This window comes from Schistocerca serialis, chromosome 4, assembly GCF_023864345.2.
Source record: "Schistocerca serialis cubense isolate TAMUIC-IGC-003099 chromosome 4, iqSchSeri2.2, whole genome shotgun sequence".
NCBI lineage: Eukaryota > Metazoa > Arthropoda > Insecta > Orthoptera > Acrididae > Schistocerca > Schistocerca serialis.
The window spans coordinates 338,157,490-338,181,742 of NC_064641.1; the positions used below are offsets into that span (position 1 = coordinate 338,157,490).

General features: G+C 44.0%; 1 pseudogene; it reads left to right on the plus strand.

Annotated features, from left to right (window-relative positions):
• The first annotated feature begins 14,373 nt into the window (after positions 1-14,373).
• Positions 14,374-14,491, plus strand: LOC126475849 (5S ribosomal RNA; annotated as a pseudogene).
• Positions 14,492-24,253: the final 9,762 nt, after the last annotated feature.

Genomic DNA, 24,253 nt, shown 5'->3' on the forward strand with positions numbered 1-24,253 from the left:
TTGTCCTCGCCCTAGATATAGAATGTGTTCCTTCACACACATGACGTCCAGACCTACAGTCAGGTTTATTTCATGCTTTGGTACCACAAGAAGTTTCCCTCTAGTACGTGACCCTCACACATGAAGTCTTATCTCGCCTGTCTGTTCACCTCAACACATTTGTCAGTTGTTGCCTCTTATCTCATCTGTCTGTTCACCTCAAGGAATCTGTCAACAACTGTATCTTTAAATCGCATGTTCTGCAAATGGCAATACCGCCCACCGGTAATCTTATTCACGTCTTCTGAATGCAGCATTGAATATCGTGGAGTCCTGCCTACAAAAGACCGTAATCTCTTTAAAGTTCCCCGATGGACACCATGATCACTCAGATGTACTTTTTTTCTGTTCGATATCTCTTTTTCATCTAATAAGGCTTCTATTACATCTCCATATCTGGTCAAGTAATTCTGGTTCAAATCAACCTCTCCCGTCACTACGCATCTAAAGTCGCAGCTTCTGATATCTGACGTGTTTCTCCTCTCATCGTATCCGCCGCTGCTGTGGAGTTCTTGTGCACTGCCTCCCAAGAGTACAGTTCATCAGCCTTGTAGAAATGTGTGGAATGACCTAAGATTGGTCCTTCTTAACGTTCTTCATCTGGGATGAACTGCCACTTTTCCTCCCACCACCTCCTCTGCAGCCTATCCATCCAGCTCATCCACGTGATGATTAACCTCCCACTCCGCAAAATAATTAAACAGTCCTCCTCTTATTTTCTATTGGCTCGTCTTCTGTATCACTACCAATTTCATTTGCGTCAACAGTATCATCTTCGTTTTCTCGCTTGGCAAGGTGTACGTCATATTTACATATCCTGTTATGTAAGTTTGGCACGATTAAGTTTCTGCTGCAGTTTTTCTACGACCATTCGCGCATCTCTCACCAGTAGTTGCTGTGATGGATGCTCCAGTGGTTGTCATCTCTTGGACTCACCACCTGTTACCTATTTCTGTCTATCTCTTGCCAGTTTGCTTCGAAATGTGGTCCATTCTTTGGTTGGTTGTACTTCCCTGCTCGTCTGTTTGCTGGGCAAGGACTGAATGGAACACACCCTCCTGGTAGTACATTCCTATTGTTCTTCATATCGTGATTCGATTGCAGTGGCCCGCAAAGTTATGTTGACTGTTGTTATTCTCTTGTTCTCTCTTTCCCTTCAGCGCTTGTCTCTCGTGAAATGTGAATCCTGATTCTCGCAAATCGTTTTTGAAAGCTTCGGCGTCGTTGCCTCATCTGTCTGCTAGTACTTCTTAGCTTGTAATCCGTAACACCTAATGTAGCAAAATCTGATGATATCTCTACTGTTACAGGCCACATACAGGAACTGGTTCTTTCAGAGTAACATGTGTAAAATCTCCACTACGCTCCTGTGTCCTGACACTTCACTCTTTACACATTGCTGCCACTTGCGTAATTCGTTCCGGTGATTGTTTTGACCTAAATATTGCAAGGAAACCCGGCCTAAACTCCATAAGACATGAAAGCTAGTGCGATAGTCCTCAATCTTACTGCTGTGTCCCCTTCTACACTAAATGTACAAACAGAGGTCTAATTTATACTGTAGTTTTTAAAATGGACTGGTGGCCAAGACAAATCAAACTGTGAAGTCCCTGCCTTGGTCTGGAGCACATTCCAATCTTATTTGTAGACCTGAACTCTGTGTACAAAAAGGAAGTGTTCAAAATCAGATGCCGCCTCTTCCTGCCTGGTGAACGTTCCAGTTGACTGGTGACGCTCTGTTCTCGTCCTCCCTTCTCCATTTAGATGTCTTCTGTCTAAGTCCTCCTCAGTACTACACTGCTGTATCTTTTCCTCACGCCAGCCTCTAATCCCAGTACTTAAGGTGTGTGTGAGCTGTCCGAACCCACACGTATGTTGCACAGTTCTTGTTCCATCATTTCTTGACCACGCAATCGAACTGTCCCGCGACTTCATCCACTTTCTTCGACACATTCTGCAAAGCTGTTTATTCACTCCTGCGTCCTGTGTAGCCGTTCTTCCGACTCTTCCTGCTTATCGCCAATCTCCTCGAGGTCTCGTCCTGTGACTGGAACCTTCATATACTCCTGCATCTTTTTAGTCTTCCTAACCATCTTTATAGCTGCTCGTGCCACTTTCCTTGCCTTTGCTGTCTCACAGTGAGATGATTCTATTAACGGTTATGGTGATCACTTTTGAAATAATAGACAGTACACATACTTATATTAAATTTGTCTCGTTTTCATTTTACTGCCAATTAAATTCGAAGTAAATGCACCATTAGTGTGAAATTCTGAAATAGACGTTAGGAGCGACTAGGGATTTATCCTCAACACAATGTTACGTTCATTCGCAAAATTCATGCGTCTTAACGTAGTATAACCTAGTCTCATAAAGTAATTCTTTGCTACAGCTCTGCAGTATCGCACACATAATATAGTACATGCCTAACGACAACTGGAACAGATGCGAGACTGGACTGAAGTCTAAGAAAGTAAAGTTTCACATACCAAAATGTGACCCGTTCCCGCCGGCCGGAGTGGCCGAGCGGTTCTAGGCGCTGCAGTCTGGAACCGCGAGACCGCTACGGTCGCCGGTGCGAATCCTGCCTCGGGCATGTGTAGTGTCGGCAGACTTGCCAACACTACGTACACTAATAGAAAGAGGCGGCCAAGATGCACGCGCTAACTCACGCAGGGTGGCGTGAGGTCTGAAACAGGATATGTAATGAATGCTATAAAGAAAAGTACGTAGCTGCTGGAATACTTTAATCCATCATTTGTATACAGCGTTCTTCATGATACAAGTGAGACTCTGTCTAGATAAATGCAATATAATGCTAATGGCGCCTTGCTAGGTCGTAGCCATGGACTTAGCTGAAGGCTATTCTAACTATCTCTCGGCAAATGAGAGAAAGGCTTCGTCAGTGTAGTCGCTAGCAAAGTCGTCCGTACAACTGGGGCGAGTGCTAGTCCGTATCTCGAGACCTGCCTTGTGGTGGCGCTCGGTCTGCGATCACTGACAGTGGCGACACGCGGGCCCGACATGTACTAATGGACCGCGGCCGATTTAAAACTACCACCTAGCAAGTGTGGTGTCTGGCGATGACACCACAGCATGGATGTGTGTGATGTCCTTAGGTTAGTTAGGTTTAACTAGTTCTAAGTTCTAGGAGAGTAATGACCTCAGAAGTTGAGTCCCATAGTGCTCAGAGCCATTTCAACCATTTTTTGACCCGTTTCCATATTCCAAAGAAACAAAAGTCGAATTACCTCATAACAAATTAGTCTTAAAGCTCCGAAAAACGCCGCGCGGTGTAGTAACACGATCTGAGGAGCCTTGCCATGATTCGCGCGGCTCCCTGCTGTGGTATTTACTAAATTCACTAGCATGTAGTCAACAGCATAGTGCACCTCTCGTCGAAAATCCTCAACATCATGAGAGTTACGGCTACACTCATGATGCCAAGATTGATTTTTTCCTTCCCCTCTTTTTTCTGCATAGTTTAGATTGAGGCATTCGGCGGGGATTTGCGCACGTATTGCGTGGTCTGCAAAGGAAATCTTCATGGCGCCTTCTTTATGTAAAGTCATTTCTCCTCGCCCTGCGTCCAGTACGCCCTGTTGTTGATTTAGAAAATCCATGCCAAATATTATCTCAATTGCCAAAGAAGGGACGACCAGAAAGTTCGTTTCTAAGGTATGCCCTTGGCAGCTGAACGTCAAGCTGGTTTGCAACTGCACTTTTGTACGCTTTCCGCTCAGAGCATCAGTGATTTTGGTTCTCTTCAGCGTGAGTACCGGCCAAGAATTATTCACGGTTCATTTCTTATATACCGAAATCGATATCGTCGTCACTTGGCTTCCACTGTGCTCAATCCCGATTAGACTTACCTTGCCGACTGTGATGAGAATGATGGGGTGTAAATCCGGTTGTGTCATGATCCCCTTTTCTTCCCGTAGCAGTTTTCTTTTACTTTCCTATTCTAACAGGTTAGTAGGGCTTGTTTCGATAGTTTTTGCGGCACTGTTTTGAGCTGAGTCCGCAGCGGCTGTGTACCAGATCCTGTTTCAACTTTATCTGCGTTACCCCCGCGATGGATTAGGTGGGCTCAACTCCACATACTGGGTATGTTGGTTATTTCATTGACCTTGACCGTTTTATGTCCTGTTATTGCTTTGCTGTTGGTCCCTAGAATCCTATTGGCTCTGGTTCGAGTTCGGTTGGTCTCTCCAGGCAATCGACCCTTCTAAGAAACCACAGGTAAACAGGAGCTTTTACTTCTGTGACCAAGATTCTGGCAGCACGTGATCGTTTTGTGGCATTCAGGACTTGGGATGTAATTCGTTGTTTGCCACCTTGTAGACTTGAAAATTGTGGATGGCCAAGAAAAGTTGGTGGTCGAAAGGTTCGACGTATCCACCGTACGAATTTTCCCTCTGCAGCACGTGACTCCATGTATCCATACAGAAACGATCTTCGTGCACAGTTATGATATCCCCTCGTGTTGTCAGATTCACGTAACAACGTTTCTGTCCTCAGGAGACGCGTAAAATTGTTTTCAGGCTCGTTCTCTGACATACTGAATGATACCGACACAGCGTGTTCTATTACGCGTTTCACCGCGGCAAGTGTATTCCTGTTGCATTCGGAAATGTGCACGTGGTGTGTCCTCATATAGCAGTTCGGAGAGCCGCAGAACATTTTCTTCAGTTCTGTGACGCTCTCATTGGCGCTCTACCGGACGGTATTGTGTTTGCAATTGCGCGACCCGCTCAAGTGCTTGCCGAACGTCCTAAGCAAACTCGTTTTGTTGCGCGGCGACTCGGGTCTGATGATCTTCAGAGATTTCAGCCTGTATGATTTCTATCTCTTCGATTCGCTTCGCAGGCTCACTCATTTTTTCCTGGGTTTCTTGAACTATTTTTTTGCTTTGCTTTTGGAGAGTTGCAAGTGACTTTTTTGTCCTACACACCTCAGGTCTTGCCAGTTTAACTTGTTAGTTGGCCACTGATGCGTCCTTTCGTACTACCTGCGCTACCAATTGCGCTGTTTTGGAATCGCGCTTCGCCTGGTCCGCGACCTCAAGCTTCTCTGCTGCCGTTTTCTTGGCTTTCTCTGGCTCTTCTTGAATAACTACGATCTTTCTTGACCCCATCTATACCGTCTGTGACCGTTCTTATGACTAGCTTGTGTCTTTCCTCCTCTTCCTCCCGTCACTTTTTCTCTGCCTCTTTCATGAATTGCATGAGAGCCTCAAACTGAGATCCACCGCTAACTCCTCAAGGACTAGATGAATGAGGTTCCATCATTCTGTGACGTTTCGTTCGTCATTCTGGTCTGCCAGTCTCACCGATGGTGCCTTCGTACCAGCAGCGCTTACATTTCGTTCTCCTGCGGTCTCTCGTTCACTTTCGTTCCCTGACAGACATATCGTCATACTCTGAAGGTTCTGCGTTCGACATTTCTGCCCGGTCTGCAACCGCATTTACCAAAGAATCCCGTGTAATATCTGCCTGGTCACTGCTAATAATCTGACGTGGATCCTTGATTAACAAAACAGTTACTTCCGTTGCTCTGTAGCAAACTTGGCTTGCTTCTTGTACGCATTCACTCTAATTCTGACCCAAATGAATTTAAACACTACACATTCCTATGCCATACAGATTCTACTCTAAACTACGAACCCGTGATCTACTGATTCCTAGTTCCTGAGAAAGAATTCAAATAACACCACGCTTGTCTGCACTCACAAACGAAAATCTCAATTAATCCTTAAAAATCAGCACAACTCCGTTCGCTGTCAGAAACAATCAAGTAACACAGAAATCACAACCACAGCACGAAAATGCACACATACAATAATTAAGTATTAGTCCCATGTCTAGGTGACAGCAATGCGAATCTACTCTACCCAGTGCACCACATTAAACATGAGGAACAGAAATTTCACTAGGCAACACTATCTACGACCTGACGGTCACAGAAGGTGACATCAATTCCAAATTCTGCATAAGGGACGTCAAATTGAATGACTACGAATAGGCAAAGCGATCTTACGGCCACAGAAGGTGCCATCAACCCGCGATCCTGGCACGGGACGCCACAATGAAAGGTAACTTTGGTGGGACTATTTAAATGATTGAGAATGTGAGCAAAATTTAGTGCACTAACAACATTTATTTTTCAGAGAAGACAAATTTTACTAAACAAGTTATAGATTGAATACCCTAAACAACTAAGAGATGATTCAATTTTTCACTGGGTGGATCCTGGTTGGCAAAGACAATTTAAGTAGGTGATCAGTAACTCAAGTACTCTGGCCCTAAAGAACTGATCTGACGCTGAGCAGACTTTGATTGATCAGAGGTACTGAAGTTTCTCTACATAGGTGCAGCTGAGAGCAAGTGGAGATTTAGATCTGTACGCCCTGTCAATGCTGGAGCGGCAGTATGTAATCCTGTTCGCTTCGTGCAGCGACGTGACTTGAGGCTGGCGAGATGTGTGTGGCGGAGGAGGTGAGACGTGGAGGCGGCACCTGTGTGTTGACGGAGGCCACGAAAGGAATGCAAAAATCTCACAGTCTAGCGATCAGGCAAACAGATCTCCATTTACTCTCTACCAGAGACCTGAAATCATGGCAGATTTCAGTGTGTGACACACCCGTTCGGTGTTGGTACTAAGGACCAATTTCGCTCACTTATATGACAGAGCGCACAAGGATACCAAGTCAAAGACCTTTGAAATTACATTGTTAGTACAGTAAGAACTTCAGCACAGGTTCCCCAGTCTAAACTACTCGCCAGTGAAGTCAGTCTCAGGACAGGTTCCGAGTACCAACCACACATGCGAGAGATTCGACCAGAAGAAGTGCTTACCAGACCAAAGTCTCACACCCAAGTGCTTCTCATCTCTACAGAAAAAAAAAAAATCTATTTTCCCGCAATGTACACGAACGACACCACCTTCTCCCAGTATTGAGCCAATCACAAGGCTCTAGAGGCCCGAAATCCTCCGTCTCACCCAACAGCGCAAACTCATGTCGAACCAGTGCGAGTGTTAAGGAACCTGTGTTTCTGAGAAAAAGAATCCTCCCATTTCTGGCTTTTTTAAGTTTTCGCACAGGGTGGTGGTGATTTTTAACTAGAAATCTGCGTTTCTGAAAAAAATAAACCGCCCATTTTTGGCTTATTTAACTTTTCGTAAAGGGGGAGGTGATGATTTTTTCCTAAATAGTGTCTCTTCCCACAGCAACAAGCGAACAGATACAATGTCAAAGATCCTTATCTAAATCGTGTGTACCTTGCAGCTTGTTAGTCCTAGTTATGAGGTGTAATAAAGATTTTATCTCTAGACGTTCCTCAGACGCCAGAGTTTTCTTATACAAACGAGGTGGCCGAGGGACATGGTTCACTGGCTTATTTGCACTATCGGTGAACACGAAAACAGGTGAATTTTTGTTATGTGTGGCTCTGTACACAATACCCGGTTCATGACTCCACTGTGTAGACTTGGTCCTTCAGACCGTCACCCCCATCCAGGCCTTCTGCTAGCGACATGGCAGGTATTGTGGCATTGTTCTGCTTGAGTCCTGTCGCGATGAGGGTCTGCCCTGTCTGCCCTGTACGGCTGTGCACCTGTTCAGTAATAATTACTAAGGGATGGGCTCGCCGCCAATTGATTTCAAGTCCTAACAAGCCGTTTGTATAGACTAAGAATCATAAAAATACCTCATGCTTTTAGCGCCATGCTCCACCAATGTCTGCTCAAGCCATCAACTTTCTACAGTCTTGCTCAAGGTGCGTCAGGTTGTAATAAAATCATTAACAATTGTCCGCATGCGGAAAATAGGTGACAGAGTAAATTTTCCTCTCTCAACTTTGGCGACTACGGCCATTGTGAAATACATAAAATAAATTAGCAGTTACGAATGTGGATAATCATCACAATTACAGTGAAAATTTGTGCTGGACTGGGATTCGAACCCGTATTTCCCACTTATCATGAGCAGTAAGTTCATTAGGCTATCAGGGTACGACTGTTGGCCATACCAAAGTATTATATGTTGTCAACCACGTTTGTACAACCTGCACTCGTACATTCATGTGTTTATTCCCATGCAGAGGGGACATTTTAAATGAAAGTAGTTTTACCGGTGCTGGTGGACAGATATGATTTTGCAGAGCCTGTTTTCAGAAGTACGATGAAATGTAGCTTCCGACATGCATGAATGTCGTGGCCTACACACCTCCCCCCCCCCCCCCCCCCAGATGCCCTCCGCTTTGATAGATAGGCGTTCCGCATCCATGCTGCGATTTTTGTGGAACATATGTACATGCATAAACACATATATTCGTAATCCACATATATCCAGTTTTTTAATAAGTATTGATACCAGAATCTTTGTGTATCTCGGTCACGGCGGCTGCAGTGTAACACGTGTTAAGTTCGGCTCGCGAAATTTAGTTGAATTCGAAGGTGTTCTCGCAGGTGGTGTTGTCTAGTACAAGTGGAAATCGTGAAAACAACAGTGTTCTGTGCAGTAGTGCTATTTTTTTTCTGTGCTCCGCCAATATCTTCGAGAAAATGGTAAACAGAAGAGTGAACAGCAGCGCGTTCAGCAGCGGGGAAGCAGCAGGTGCGGCGGGCCCGCTCTTGGCGGAAGGTGCGGCCGCGGCTCCCGGTATAGCGGAGCTGGTCCGCTCTGAGGTAAACGCTGCGCTCCGCGATAAAAACAATCTCGATCTGATAGCAGGCACTATATCAGATACTGTAACGGCAGCAGTATTGGCCAAAATGCGTGAAACTGTTGAGGCCAATACTGCCGAAATTACAGCACTAAAAAAGTCTGTGTCTGAATACGAGAAAAAGGCACGAGAGTTGGAAGTCAAACTATCTGCCGCAACTGACGAACTAGAACAGTACCAAAGTCGAAATAGTCTACGACTGTTTGGAGTAGTAGAAAATAAGGAAGAAGACACGGACAACCTGCTTATACAGGTTGCGCGTGAAAAATTAGGCGTTGAAGTGACCAAGGCAGACATTGACAGGAGCCATCGGGTGGGACGAAAATTACCAGGTGCCACCAAACCTCGTCCAATAATAATTAAATTTGTCTCGTACCGAAAAAGGGCAGAGATCTTTACCCAGAAGAAGAAGTTAGCAAGGACAGGGCTTACAATAAGGGAAGATCTGACACACGAACGGCTAAAGATTTTAAACAGTGCCATATCCCATTTCGGTCTTCAGAATGTGTGGACTCAGGATGGCAGAGTAATCATTAAGACAGCAGCTGGAAAGAAGACAGTCACAAACATGACAGAACTGAATAGTATTAAGTGAAGTTACTCGAGCCAAAAGTGCAAACTTAACACCATTTGCAATTGTAACAGCCCCAATACTCAGATATAGTCTTGTAATTTTATTAATTTTTTAATTATACCCATATTTGTACCTTCAACTAATTGTTTTTGTAACTGTAATAACTTTTCACTATTTTTTTGTGTCTGTAGCTCTAACCATTACTTAATTTTAGTTACTGCTAATTCTTTTTTTCATTTTCTCAGTTTATTCTCTTCCGTTCTGAAATAGTTCTATTGCAATTATTAGTCTCTCCTTTAGTTCATTAATCACCCATCTCTCCGGTTTAAATTGTTCATAACAAAAATCACTATCAGTATCACTTTAGCAAATTTCAATCAAATTGTAGCTTCCTACGATAATCACTACCAGTATCACTTCAGTAAATTTCAATTTAATTCTAGCTTCCTACGATAATCTATTAATTACTAAGCTTACTTCTCTCTGCTGGCAGCATCGGCCTCTTAAATCACTCCCTTCTCCCTTATTTCCACTCTAAGCTGTTTCAAATACGCTAATTACATTTCTCCTCTTACGACGGAGGATACACAGTGACACACAGCCGTCACTATTTTGGTCATATTCTCCTTGCACAGAATACCACTAATCCATTTTCTATACTCCCGCAACCTCAGAAAATCTTTAGCAGGCGCCTTTCTTTCGGCACTCGCGGTGTCACAAACAGGGCGTGCAAAATCTCGGACACCCCTGTGTTATGTCACTTGGCGGAAGCAGCGGCCAGTGCCCCTCGCGGCAGGTAGTGCCTAACAAAGGGACAAACCAGTCTGCCACCCTACTCCAGGTTGCTCGGCGGAACGCGTCAGAGCTTTTAACAGCTCACTGTAACATCCAGTCTTTACCTGCGCATTACGAAGAACTTAGCCTCCTCTTCAACCAACTAAACTACCACGTAATCCTCTTATCCGAAACGTGGTTGAAACCACACATATCCTCTGCATCTTTTCATCTCCCAGGGTACACATTTCTTAGGGCAGACAGATAAAAAAAGGGAGGTGGCGGGGTCGGCGCGTATATACGAACAGATCTCAAAGCGAAAGTCTTATGTACGTCAAATCCTGCTGAAGAAAAAGAGGCTGAATTCATGTTCATTGAAATAAATATACAAAGTCGGAAATTCTTGACTGGCGTCGTTTACAAGCCGCCAAAAATAAGCTCAATGAGTTCCTTCCAGTCGGAATTACATTCACTTCAGTGTCAATACGAACATGTCATCGTAATGGGTGACTTGAACATAGACCTGCTAAGAGACACTCCCTCTGCAATAAACCTAAGAAGACTGTTTAGTTGCAATAGCATGAACATTCTTCCATTACAACCTACATACCATACGGCGCACAGTCATACTCTTATAGACGTAATCGCAACGAAACAGACTGACAAAGTAAGAGATGTTGGTCAAACATCGGCCCCTGGCCTCTCAGCACATGATGTAATATTCCTGGCCTACTCTGTGCAGCCCCCAAGGATCAAATCGCGTTACATAACTTGTAGGAACAGGAAACGTATTGACCTTGACGCTCTAACAGCCGATTGCTCAGAAATCTCATGGCATCAAATAATCAGAAAACCCACAATCGACGGCAAAATTAATGAACTTGGTGATAAACTCACTGCCCTCTATGACAAACATGCACCTGTGCGCACAATCCGTGTAAGAAAATCTCCTGCTCCCTGGCTGACAGCTGAATTACGTCAAATGATGACTAATAGGGATGCTGCCCACAGGCGTTTCAAGGCAGATCCGAAACCCGAGCGTTTCGAAGAATATAGAAAGCTACGGAACAGAGTGAAACAATGCATTCGCAATGCTAAAATCAGGCACGCTCGCTCCCTTGTATGCAGCGATCTGACGCCCACGACTCTATGGAAGAATCTCCGTAGCTTGGGGGTCGGAAAGGCAAAATCGGAAACTACTTTTCATGTGTCAGCTAACGAATTAAATGAATTCTTCTCTGCACCTCTGAATACCAGCACAGCTGATAATTACCGTCCACAAGAATCCCCAAACAGGATAACTAACAACGATACCTTCCATCTAAAACATGTAACAACAAATACGGCAAGAAAAGCAATAATGAGAATCTCTTCTGATGCAATAGGCAACGACAGTATCAGTATAACCATGATTAAGAATGTTGCCGATATCTTATTACCTGTCTTAACTGACATATTTAATTTTTCCCTCGTGAACGGAATATATCCCACTGCATGGAAAAGAAGCCTAATTCGACCCATCCCTAAGATCGAAAACCCGCAACTGCCTCGTGATTACCGACCAATTAGCATACTGCCTGCTGTTTCCAAAGCACTTGAATATATTGTTCATGACCAAATCACTGAACACTTGCATGAATTCAGCCTATATGACAAATTTCAATCCGGTTTCCGTAAACATCACAGCACAAACACTGCTCTAATTAAAGTAACCGATGACCTGAAATATGCCATCGACAATCGAAAGGCAACAATATTGACGCTACTGGACTTCAGCAAAGCTTTTGACACTGTTAACTTTGACATATTGCTCAGAAAAATGCAACAGCTTAATTTCTCTGACAGTGCAATGAGATGGTTTGAAAGCTAGTTAAAAGACAGACAGCAATGTGTTGTCTGCGTAAATGAAAAATCTTCCTGGAAACATGTTTCGTCGGGAGTGCCACAAGGATCAGTCTTAGGACCACTTTTGTTTTCTTTATATGTCAACGATATTTCGTCGGTTCTGTCCTCCTGTAAATATCATTTCTATGCCGACGACCTCCAGCTCTACCTAAGCGTCACACCTGAAGATGTAAACACTGCAATCGCTCAGATGAATGATGATCTGTCTTCAGTAGTGAGATGGGCGAAAAACCTGAGGCTTAAACTGAATGCAAAAAAGACGCAAGTAATCTTAATAGCCCATCAGAAATTAATAAGTTCAGATTTCCGCGAACGGCTACCTCCTATTCTGCTCGACGGTACTCCAATACCATATCAGAAAACAGTGAAGAACTTGGGTGTAACTTTGGATGAGCATCTCAACTGGGCGGAGAATACAGTCGCAGTGTGCCGAAAGACGTCTGCTTGTCTCTATGCTCTCAAAAAGTTTCGGAACATATTTCCACAGGACTTGAAACGCCAGCTCGTGCAAGCACTCGTTCTACCGAACCTCCACTATTGTGATGTGATTCAACAAGGCATGAGTAGTGAAAACAAAAGACGGCTAGAGCTAACCATGAATGCCTGTGTGCGTTACACCTGCAACATTCGCCGATATGATCATGTTAGTGCTTCATACTCCGAGCTAGGGTGGCTGCGGCCGGACAAATTGCGTGACTACCACACTCTATGTCTACTCCACCGACTCCTCATCGCGCAAGCACCCCAGTACCTTGCTTCAGAGATTAAAAACCTGTCATGTCATCATAATCGAAACACGAGGTCACTCTTATTTGGTATCCTAACTGTGCCCACTCACAAAACAAAAACTTTTGCAAACTCCTTCTCAGTTGCCGCCGTCCGCCTCTGGAACAAACTGCCCCTTACCTTGCGCAAAATTCGATCTCCTGCTGCTTTTAAGAAGAAGTTGAAGTATTTCCTACTATCATCCTCACAAAGTTCTCCACAAAATTAATGTACAAGGACAATCCCCTCATCTGTCAAATAGCAAAGCTAGCGTCTCCTATCTTGCTCCTGAGATGCCTTCCTCTTCATCTTTCTCTATTAGCCACGCAATCTTCTTTTCCTTTATATTTCCTTAATTATGTTTCATCATGTCTCTATTCTTCTCCTCCCTTCACCATGTGTCTCCCTCATACTCCCTGCTGCCGGCTCTCCTATCTAAAATCTGTCTCTTCAATAATGTCTAATTATAACAGTACTTGTGACCTAAGAATATAAACTCTATATGTACGTATTTTTCCAGGTGTACCTTTCAAATTGTTTATTTCACTTTTTGTACTAGATGTAGTTTAACATGCCTACTAAAACATATGAATGTAAAATAAGTAGAATGCCTGGTTAGATGTAAGAGAGGGCCTGATGGCCCTAATCTTGCCAGGTTAAATAAATCAATAAATAAATAAAAAAAATAAATAAATAAGTAGTCAGGCGCATGGATAATGTGTTGGTTCGTGCTGTGTGTGTTGTACATAAGCAGTGTGTAGTAGACATGCAGGTAGCTGTATCTAATTTATTTAGTTTCGGTTCCCACAGCTTCTCATGGTAGGGTTATGAAAGGTACACCAGTGATATTCATGGCGAAATGTAATTCCGAAACGTGTCTGCACACTTCCCGTCCAAAAACATGATGAGTTAACGTTTGGCGAAACTGGGAATAGATTGATGTGTACCGTATTGTGGGGCTACGAGATAAATATTGTATTAAACTTCGGTGTGTTGTCGGAGGAATACCTGGTTTTCCGGTGATAGGAATGACATAAACGATTAGTTGTACATCAAGCACTTTTCAGCGTCGTTGTATCATAACTTACAATGTCGTCAGTGTTTGGCGACGGAGCACAAGTTCATGCAGGGCAAGGCTGGAGATGGAATGAAATCGTCCACGTCCACTTACATGGGAATATCCAAGTATTCACCTTGGTAGACGTCGAAATCTGTGAAATTTTATATCTGCATGACCTGTCTTGAGGGTTGATCCCCATCCTACGAAATGCGAGTGACTGTGCTAAGAGCTGCGACGCCTCTCAGTTTTATCTGCATCTTTCAACGTACGACCTCGAGAGGTATAGACCGGAATTACGAAACCCACTGTATTATATAATAAAGAAAGGTCACTTGATTAATACCACCGTCAAGTACCTATGAGTGTATTGCTGTAATGATTGAAGGTACAATTACCAAACAGATGTAGCTGTGAGGGAGGGAGAACCAATAACGAAATTGAGCTAAGTATGAGAAGGATCTTGTCATTCCACAAGCATCTTCGCCGGCAGAACTCTAGTATTTGCTATAATCCCCACTATTGCTGCTTTGGGCAACGACCTTGCCACAGTGGATACACCGGTTCCCGTCAGATCACCGAAGTTAAGCGCTGCTGGGCGTGGCAGGCACTTGGATGGGTGACCATCCGGGACGCCATGCGCTGTTGCCATTTTTCGGGTTAGACTCAGCCTCGTGATGCCAATGGCGAAGCTATTCGATCGAACAGTAGCGGATCCGATCGAAGGAAACCATCATAACGGCCGGGAGAGTGGTGTGCTGACTACACGCCCCTCCTATCCGTATTCTCAGCTGAGGATGACATGGCTGTCGGATGGTCCCGATGGGATACTTGTGACCTGAAGACGGAGTGCTTATTGCTGCTTTGCATAACAAACAATAATGCTTTATAATTTGCTTAGCAAAATTCGTCTGAATGTATGGTGCTTCATGAAGTTCACGAAAATATGTCTACGAGCTACGTACAGTTAGTGATCACAGACACAGCAAAGTGATAATGAGTTTCACGTCATAATAGGTATCTAACTAGGGAAACTGTTTTCGACTAAAGCCGGTCATCGCCTCTTGTCATCTCTAGAGCGCTAGGGAACAACGTGGGTCAGTAGAGATCGCGTTTCCTTGTTCAGCGGTAGTTAGATTCCCTGTAATTCCACAGAGAGACGTGACGAGAAACACATCATGCGTCGCAGACAGCCTTTCTCACCACTCCTGATACCACGTTCCAATAATAATTAATACGTGTTACTTCCTCCAACATCCGTCCCATGCAGTAAGCACGGGGATGTAACTGAGAGAACATCGTACTCAAATAGAGAGGCTATGCCGACCGTCTGAAAATATGAAAGTAAAGAGAGGAAATGATTCGCGAATTCTGAGTGCCTCCTACCACACACAGTATGGAACTTTTTGCTATAGTAAACTGGATAAATGTAAATTTATCAGACAGGGGTAACGCTTAACTGAACTATGTGGTGAAGGACATAATTTCAGGTCACAATGATAAACTATTGTTATCAATTTGCCAGCTGTCCTGTTTTAGTATAAGAAATCTGATTCTATCCTTAGCGAAAGAAAGAAAATACGGAAATGTAAGTGCCTCTTTCATCTTATGATTATTAATGCAAACGATATATGATTCAAGCTTCGTTGCTTTCTGTTTCATGTTCTCACGAAATCAGATAACAGATTATCATTCAGTGCAATAACCAGTTTCAATGTATGGGAAAGTAAAGAAAGGAGACAAAAAATGGTTCAAATGGCTCTGAGCACTATGGGACTTAACATCTGTGGTCATCAGTCCCCTAAAACTTAGAACTACGTAAACCTAACTAACCTAAGGACATCACACACATCCATGCCCGAGGCAAGATTCGAACCTGCGACCGTAGCAGTCGCGCGGTTCCGGACTGAGCGCCTGAACCGCTAGACCACCGTGGCCGGCGAAAGGAGACAAAGACGGTAATTGACGAGTTGCAAATTACGAAGATAACATCAGGTAGAAGGCCTATGGAAGGGACTGATGACCTCAGAAGTTAAGTCCCATTGTGCTCAGAGCCATTTGAACCAATTGAAAGCTTATGGCTAATTATCAGAGAGCCTTAGCGAATGGATATTTGTGTCACGTTCACAGTTTTCGTCCTGTGATTTGTACATCTTTGCATGATGCAGAATGGCTTCGTTTGAGTGAGGGGAGGCGGCATATAAATAGTCAAATGTGTGTGTGTTCCTAAAGGACCAAACTGCTGAGGTCATCGGTCCCTAGACTTACACATTACTTAAACTAACTTATGCTATGAGCAACACACACACCCCCATGCCCAAGGGAGGATTCGAACCTCCGGCGGGAGGGGCCGCACAATCCCTGACGTGGTGCCTCAAACGGCGCGGCCAGCCCGCACGCCGGAGGGGGGTATATAAACCTTTTGGCCTTTCCGCGGGGAAAATTAAATATAATTATCATTCTCAGTCATCACAGCGTAAAAGTCCTTCAGAGATACAGTTTCCAGTGCGAGTAATAGTTCGTGAGCCGCTTAAAGCAAAGAAAAAAAAAAGTAAGGGAAAGTCCGGGAGAGTTGGACCACTGACTGAGACCAACTACTGGCGTATTTAACAAAGACGCCACTACAGAGTGGCTCCCACTACTTACAAGGAAGCTCTCCTGTGAACAAACGTGGTGCTTAAGTGTGTTACTATCATTTTCAGTTAGCTCTGGAGAAAAATCACAATTTCTGTTATGGTAACCCGAAATTTACATAATTTTAATATTAAGGCTTACATTGCACAGTATTGTTGTAGTTTTTCTATTTACTGCGAGCTTGACAAATTTTTAGTCATGAAACTAACTTAAATTGGCCACCGAGTTTGCTACCTGAAGATAGAATTGGTTCGTACTTCTAAAAACTTGTTTCAGATGGACCAGTCTTACTTGGGAGAGATGGCTCAGCTGTTTTAATGTTGGAGAGATGGTACACTATTACATATACATTATAGTCATATGGAAAAAACCCATGAAGAAGATGGCAATCCCAGATCGCTTATCTTCCGTAGTATACGGTCTCTAGCAACAAATGGAAGTTAAGAATCTCACAGTCCTTCAAAGACCAACTTCGAACTCCACCCCAACTAAACTCGACATTTCCAAGATTACAACCTCAAAACTGACTGCTCATAAGCAAACACAACAAAACTTATCCAAGAAAATCACCTATTCCTTTCAATGATGAAACCATGAATTTTAAGAGTTAACCAGTAACTGTATCCAAATACTGAACCGGCAAAGAAAGAGGGATAATAAAAGCAAGGAAAACTGCGCAAAAAGACCACCAAAAGGAGATACTAATGAAAAGGAAAATAGTGAAGAAACTAAAAAGAAAAATGTTACATGTAGCTCACCGTTTTCGTCAGATGAACACATTGTAGAACATTAGGAAATTAAATTTGATGAGAGATGAAGATTAATGTATTTGGTGTGTGAAATCTATTGTGAAACTAATCAAAATGACTATTGGATTACATTTGTTTCCTGTTCACGATGTTCACATGAATATTATTCAATATTGGTTAGTATGTATAATTGCTGAGGGTACGAGTCTCGTTTCGGGGCACGGTTTTAATCTGCTCGGAAGTTTCGAATCAGCGCACACTCCGCTGCAGAGCGAAAATTTCATTCAAGAGAGGCTAATGCTTGAAAAAATCCAGTAGCCCATTAGAAAAGTTAATGTTAAATCAATATCTTTAATAAACTGATAAAATACTACGTAATAGCGTAATTCTGTATTCACTGTGATCCGTGGGGGTTTTCTCGCGATGTATCGATACCACTGTTCTTCTACATCTACATCTACATTGATACTCCGCAAGCCACCCAACGGTGTGTGGCGGAGGGCACTTTACGTGCCACTGTCATTACCTCCCTTTCCTGTTCCAGTCGCGTATGGTTCGCGGGAAGAACGACTGTCTGAAAGCCTCCGTGCGCGCTCTAATCTCTCTAATTTTACATTCGTGGTCTCCTCGGGAGGTATAAGTAGGGGGAAGCAATATATTCGATACCTCATCCAGAAACGCACCCTCTCGAAACCTGGCGAGCAAGCTACACCGCGATGCAGAGCGCCTCTCTTGCAGAGTCTGCCACTTGAGTTTATTAAACATCTCCGTAACGCTATCACGGTTACCAAATAACCCGGTGACGAAACGCGCCGCTCTTCTTTGGATCTTCTCTATCTCCTCCGTCAACCCGACCTGGTACGGATCCCACACTGATGAGCAATACTCAAGTATAGGTCGAACGAATGTTTTGTAAGCCACCTCCTTTGTTGATAGACTACATTTTCTAAGTACTCTCCCAATGAATCTCAACCTGGTACCCGCCTTACCAACAATTAATTTTATATGATCATTCCACTTCAAATCGTTCCGCACGCATACTCCCAGATATTTTACAGACGTAACTGCTACCAGTGTTTGCTCCGCTATCATATAATCATACAATAATGGATCCTTCTTTCTATGCATTCGCAATACATTACATTTGTCTATGTTAAGGGTCACTTGCCACTCCCTGCACCAAGTGCCTATCCACTGCAGATCTTCCTGCATTTCGCTACAATTTTCTAATGCTGCAACTTCTCTGTATACTACAGCATCATCCGCGAAAAGCCGCATGGAACTTCCGACACTATCTACTAAGTGATTTATATATATTGTGAAAAGCAATGGTCCCATAACACTCCCCTGTGGCACGCCAGAGGTTACTTTAACGTCTGTAGACGTCTCTCCATTGATAACAACATGCTGTGTTCTGTTTGCTAAAAACTCTTCAATCCAGCCACACAGCTGGTCTGATATTCCGTAGGCTCTTACTTTGTTTATCAGGCTACAGTGCGGAACTGTATCGAACGCCTTCCGGAAGTCAAGAAAAATAGCATCTACCTGGGAGCCTGTATCTAATATTTTCTGGGTCTCATGAACAAATAAGGCGAGTTGGATCTCACACGATAGCTGTTTCCGGAATCCATGTTGATTCCTACATAGTAGATTCTGGGTTTACAGAAATGACATGATACGTGAGCAAAAAACATGTTCTAAAATTCTACAAGAGATCGACGTAAGAGATATAGGTCTATAGTTTTGCGCATCTGCTCGACGACCATTCTTGAGGACTGGGACTATCTGTGCTCTTTTCCAATCATTTGGAACCCTCCGTTCCTCTAGAGACTTGCGGTACACGGCTGTTAGAAGGGGGGCAAGTTCATTCGCGTACTCTGTGTAGAATCAAATTGGTATCCCGTCAGGTCCAGTGGACTTTCCTCTATTGAGTGATTCCAGTTGCTTTTCTATTCCTTGGACACTTATTTCGATGTCAGCCATTTATGATCTTAGACTAAGATGTTGCTGCTGGAGCGCAGCGCCCTCTGCTGTGGCGGCTACGGTAGTGGCAGTTGGTTTGCTGGGCACTATGAGCTTTCCGTGGGGTCTCTTGGCCGCAGTGTCAGCCGTTTGGGTCATGTTACCCTTTGTAAGTTACTGTGTACCATCGTAACTTGAGCTGAGATTTATCAGAAGGGCACCGAGCTGTCAGATTAGTGTTCAATATTATTTTGGTCTGTCTTCCTTCTGTTTCTTGGGTACGTACGACCGTGTCTCCATGGTATTCGAAGGGCAATGAGAATCCAATATCTGGTAGATATTTTAGAGTGATTCATATACTGATATCTTATTATAATTTGTTTAACGTGTTAACACTGTGTATTCGCGATGTTAGTGAACCATTAGCCGGTGTAAAGCGTCGTGTACAAAAGAAAGCTTGTTTCGAAGGTTGGCAGTGTGCATTAGCGTATGCGTTAGTAATCTTTTGTACCTCATTGCTAGTAGGTGCTACCCAGGATTGGGCCTCACTTACTCGCGACCTGTCGGCTTTCTTAGGCGGGTTTTTACGTCATTTGGAGTACATTCACTCGGCAGTTCCCCGCTGTCTGTCTTTCGCGCTGTCTCCTCCAACCGCAGCCACACTGCTTAATGTTCCTGTTCGAGTTGAGTTTATACTCGGAATAACTCTGAATTTATATCCGTTAGGTTGTGGCCTTCAACTTAAGAAAATGTTGCTGGCATCCCAACGTACACCTTAATCTGTTGTAATATAATTATTGTGTTACTGTAAAAACGTGTTAAATCTTCAATTGATGAGTGATTCTGGGCTCAAGATATCTTGCATTTATACTGGTGTTAAATTATATTTCATTGTATTAAGTATGGTTTTATTTTTTATCGGTCAAGTTTAAATCGTGTTTTATTCTGAGAATTTGTTCTGGTACTGTTTTTTAGATTTACGTCTGCCTTTATGACGACTTTAACATTATTTCATTTTGTTTCTTTTATATAATGTGTCTTGCCTTAAACATTATTAATTTATTGTGACTTATGGTTAACTGTAATTTCTTCTGTAAGTTATTTAAATTGACATTGAATTTTGAAAGAGTCTCATCACTTGGGGTTTTAATTATATAAAATACACCTGCTGTGTTATTTAAACTGTGGAAAATAAATTAGTTCTATCAGTGAATTAAGTTTGTAAAATCCTCGCTGGTCCATCACTTCCCGGTTCTCCTACGTGACTGAATGAAAAGGCTGCAATTACCACATTTCAAATTATAACACATTCTAAATAAAAATACGTAATTTTAATTGACTTTTCTTCATGTATAGCTATTTTTATATGGACCATCTCTCCCTGAACAGTGGTCCATCTCGCCCATATGCCTACAAGCGAGATGGACCTCTCACGCATATTTTCATTTCTAATCTTCGTTCTTTTATTTTATATGACAGTGCATAAATAATATATTTTATTCAGGTTTAAATTCCACTCTGTACGAACATACTGCCAGGAATCCAAGAAGCTGAGAAACCGGCAGGGTAACTTCAGTTACGTTTGTCAGGTAGATGGGACACAGGCGGAAGTAAACCTAAGAGGGTGGGTCGTGAGTCGTGCTAGAATAGCTCAGTCGTCACTCCGCCGGATGCAGCAGTGCTGTGCGGGGCTCATCTGCCAGGCAGCGTGCGGTCAGGGCGGGCCTGTGTTTACATTGCAGCTGCTGTAAGCTAAGTTACAATAATGTTTCATGGCTGTATGAATAATTAGGAATCATCAACGTTCATTTGGCTTTGATATCTATGAACGAATCATTCGTGAATTGAAATTTTAAAAATTGGTAGCATTTGAAAATCGGCGGAAATTTGTACTTAAGTGCCTCGTTTTGGAAACTGATGACTAGTGCTATGTGTGAACGGATTGTATCAGACAATGTAAGCAAAAGAAAATTTAGAGGTGATGATGGGATCATCAGTGATGCTGTTATACATCATGCTTTTTGAAGTGTCGGAAACTTTAAGATATATAATCAGATGACATTTATGGAATACTCCGTCGGGTCATGTAAGAACAAAGACTTATTAGTAACTTGAATACAAAGTATTAATATTCGACTATAATATTTATTAGTTCGTTATGTACCGGTTTTCAGCTTTTTATGCCATCGTCAGATAACGTGTTATCTGAAGATGGCCTACAGATTCTGAAACGATTTAAGCGTAAGAACTTGTAGGATGGATCTGAAAAGGTATGAGCCATTTCGCTCTATCATATGAAAACTCATGGATTTTATACAATATAGTGGCCAGTCGCAGACTCATTGCGATCGTGGATCGCGCGATGACTTGCGTATTAACTGCCCTTCGTAAACGCTCCATACAGCTCCCACCCGAAAACGCCAATATTTACACTACTGCAGGGGCCACAAGGCCACGTGTGCGAGTGTCTTTGTTTGCCCCTAAAGAAACGGCGGCAGACGCTGTTGGCACAATGATACCCAATGAAGTAGCAGTAACAGACCGTAGCCCCGTGGAAGCGTCCACTTCGAACGAAAGTGCTACTAGCACTTTTAGTGCAACAGCACAGAATAAGGGAACGAACATGAAAATCCAGAAAGAGTAGAGGTAACGGAAAGGCATGACAATGTTCTTCTAAATTCAGATAATCAAACAAGAGCAATAGAAATGGATGTAGATACACAACCATCTGGAAATCGGTTACATATGCGCACGTCTGAAGACCACCTCCACTTTAGAAAAGAAGATCCGGATAGCTCCCACTGCAGACATAACCAGCACTTTAAGCATAAAACGTTATCGATATTATCCTCCAACACAGTTCTCTTTTAAATAGTAATATCAAGCTGCTCTCTATCCTACTTAAAGTATGCCCTCTTCGAATGCGTGAAAATATAGCTTTAGCAGACTCATTTAACTCCCCCTCCTATCATGATGCATCAAGCTGATGCAGTAGCTCCATATTTAACTATCATATACAATTGTCCGCTCGATAAAAGGTCCTTACCCAAAGACTGGAAAATAGTATAGGTCACACCAATATTCATGAAAGGGCCTAGGAGTAATCCACTAAACACAGACCCATTTCGTTAACTTAGAAACGCATCATGATTTCCGATTACATATTATGAATCACCTCGAAGAGAACAGACTATTGACACATAGTTAACTCGAATTTAGAAAACATAATTCTTTCGACATACACTCCTGGAAATTGAAATAAGAACACCCTGAATTAATTGTCCCAGGAAGGGGAAACTTTATTGACACATTCCTGGGGTCAGATACATCACATGATCACACTGACAGAACCACAGGCACATAGACAGAGGCAACAGAGCATGCACAATGTCGGCACTAGTACAGTGTATATCCACCTTTCGCAGCAATGCAGGCTGCTATTCTCCCATGGAGACGATCGTAGAGATGCTGGATGTAGTCCTGTGGAACGGCTTGCCATGCCATTTCCACCTGGCGCCTCAGTTGGACCAGCGTTCGTGCTGGACGTGCAGACCGCGTGAGACGACGCTTCATCCAGTCCCAAACATGCTCAATGGGGGACAGATCCGGAGATCTTGCTAGCCAGGGTAGTTGACTTACACCTTCTAGAGCACGTTGGGTGGCACGGGATACATGCGGACGTGCATTGTCCTGTTGGAACAGCAAGTTCCCTTGCCGGTCTAGGAATGGTAGAACGATGGGTTCAATGACGGTTTGGATGTACCGTGGACTATTCACTGTCCCCTCGACGATCACCAGTGGTGTACGGCCAGTGTAGGAGATCGCTCCCCACACCATGATGCCGAGTGTTGGCCCTGTGTGCCTCGGTCGTATGCAGTCCTGATTGTGGCGCTCACCTGCACGGCGCCAAACACGCATACGACCATCATTGGCCCCAAGGCAGAAGCGACTCTCATCCCTGAAGACGACACGTCTCCATTCGTCCCTCCATTCACGCCTGTCGCGACACCACTGGAGGCGGGCTGCACGATGTTGGGGCGTGAGCGGAAGACGGCATAACGGTGTGCGGGACCGTAGCCCAGCTTCATGGAGACGGTTGCGAATGGTCCTCGCCGATACCCCAGGAGCAACAGTGTCCCTAATTTGCTGGGAAGTGGCGGTGCGGTCCCCTACGGAACTGCGTAGGATCCTATGGTCTTGGCGTGCATCCGTGCGTCGCTGCGGTCCGGTCCCAGGTCGACGGGCACGTGCACCTTCCGCTGACCACTGGCGACAACATCGATGTACTGTGGAGACTTCACGCCCCACGTGTTGAGCAATTGGGCGGTACGTCCACCCGGCCTCCGGCAAGCCCACTATACGCCCTCGCTCAAAGTCCGTCAACTGCACATACGGTTCACGTCCACGCTGTCGCGGCATGCTACCAGTGTTATAGACTGCGATGGAGCGCCGTATGCCACGGCAAACTGGCTGACACTGACGGCGGCGGTGCACAAATGCTGCGCAGCTAGCGCCATTCGACGGCCAACACCGCGATTCCTGGTGTGTCCGCTGTGCCGTGCGTGTGATCATTGCTTGTACAGCCCTCTCGCAATGTCCGGAGCAAGTATGGTGGGTCTGACACACCGGTGTCAATGGGTCCTTTTTTCCATTTCCAGGAGTGTATAACTAGCTCTTTACACACACGAATCGTTAAGAACTGTCGACTTCCTTACAAATTCCGTCGTTGTTTCGGAACCTGAAGTCCATGAATGTCTGCAGATGGTATGCAAGTAGCCGAAAATAACCTATTTCAGTCAAAGATTGGTTCGCTAGGACCAGAGGACCCGGTCCACTCCGCGTAAACACAACCCACACTAATAAATTGGTGACTCCATGGAGTGCTGTGTGCACAACGACAATATATGTTAAATTAAAAGGAAGGTCAGCGTTGGCCGTAATGATCTCTCCACTGGCAAAAGATTCCGGAATAGACCCCCATTCGAATCTCCAGGAGGGGACTGCCAACAGGGTTCAAATGGCTCTGAGCACTATGGGACTTAACATCTGTGGTCATCAGTCCCATAGA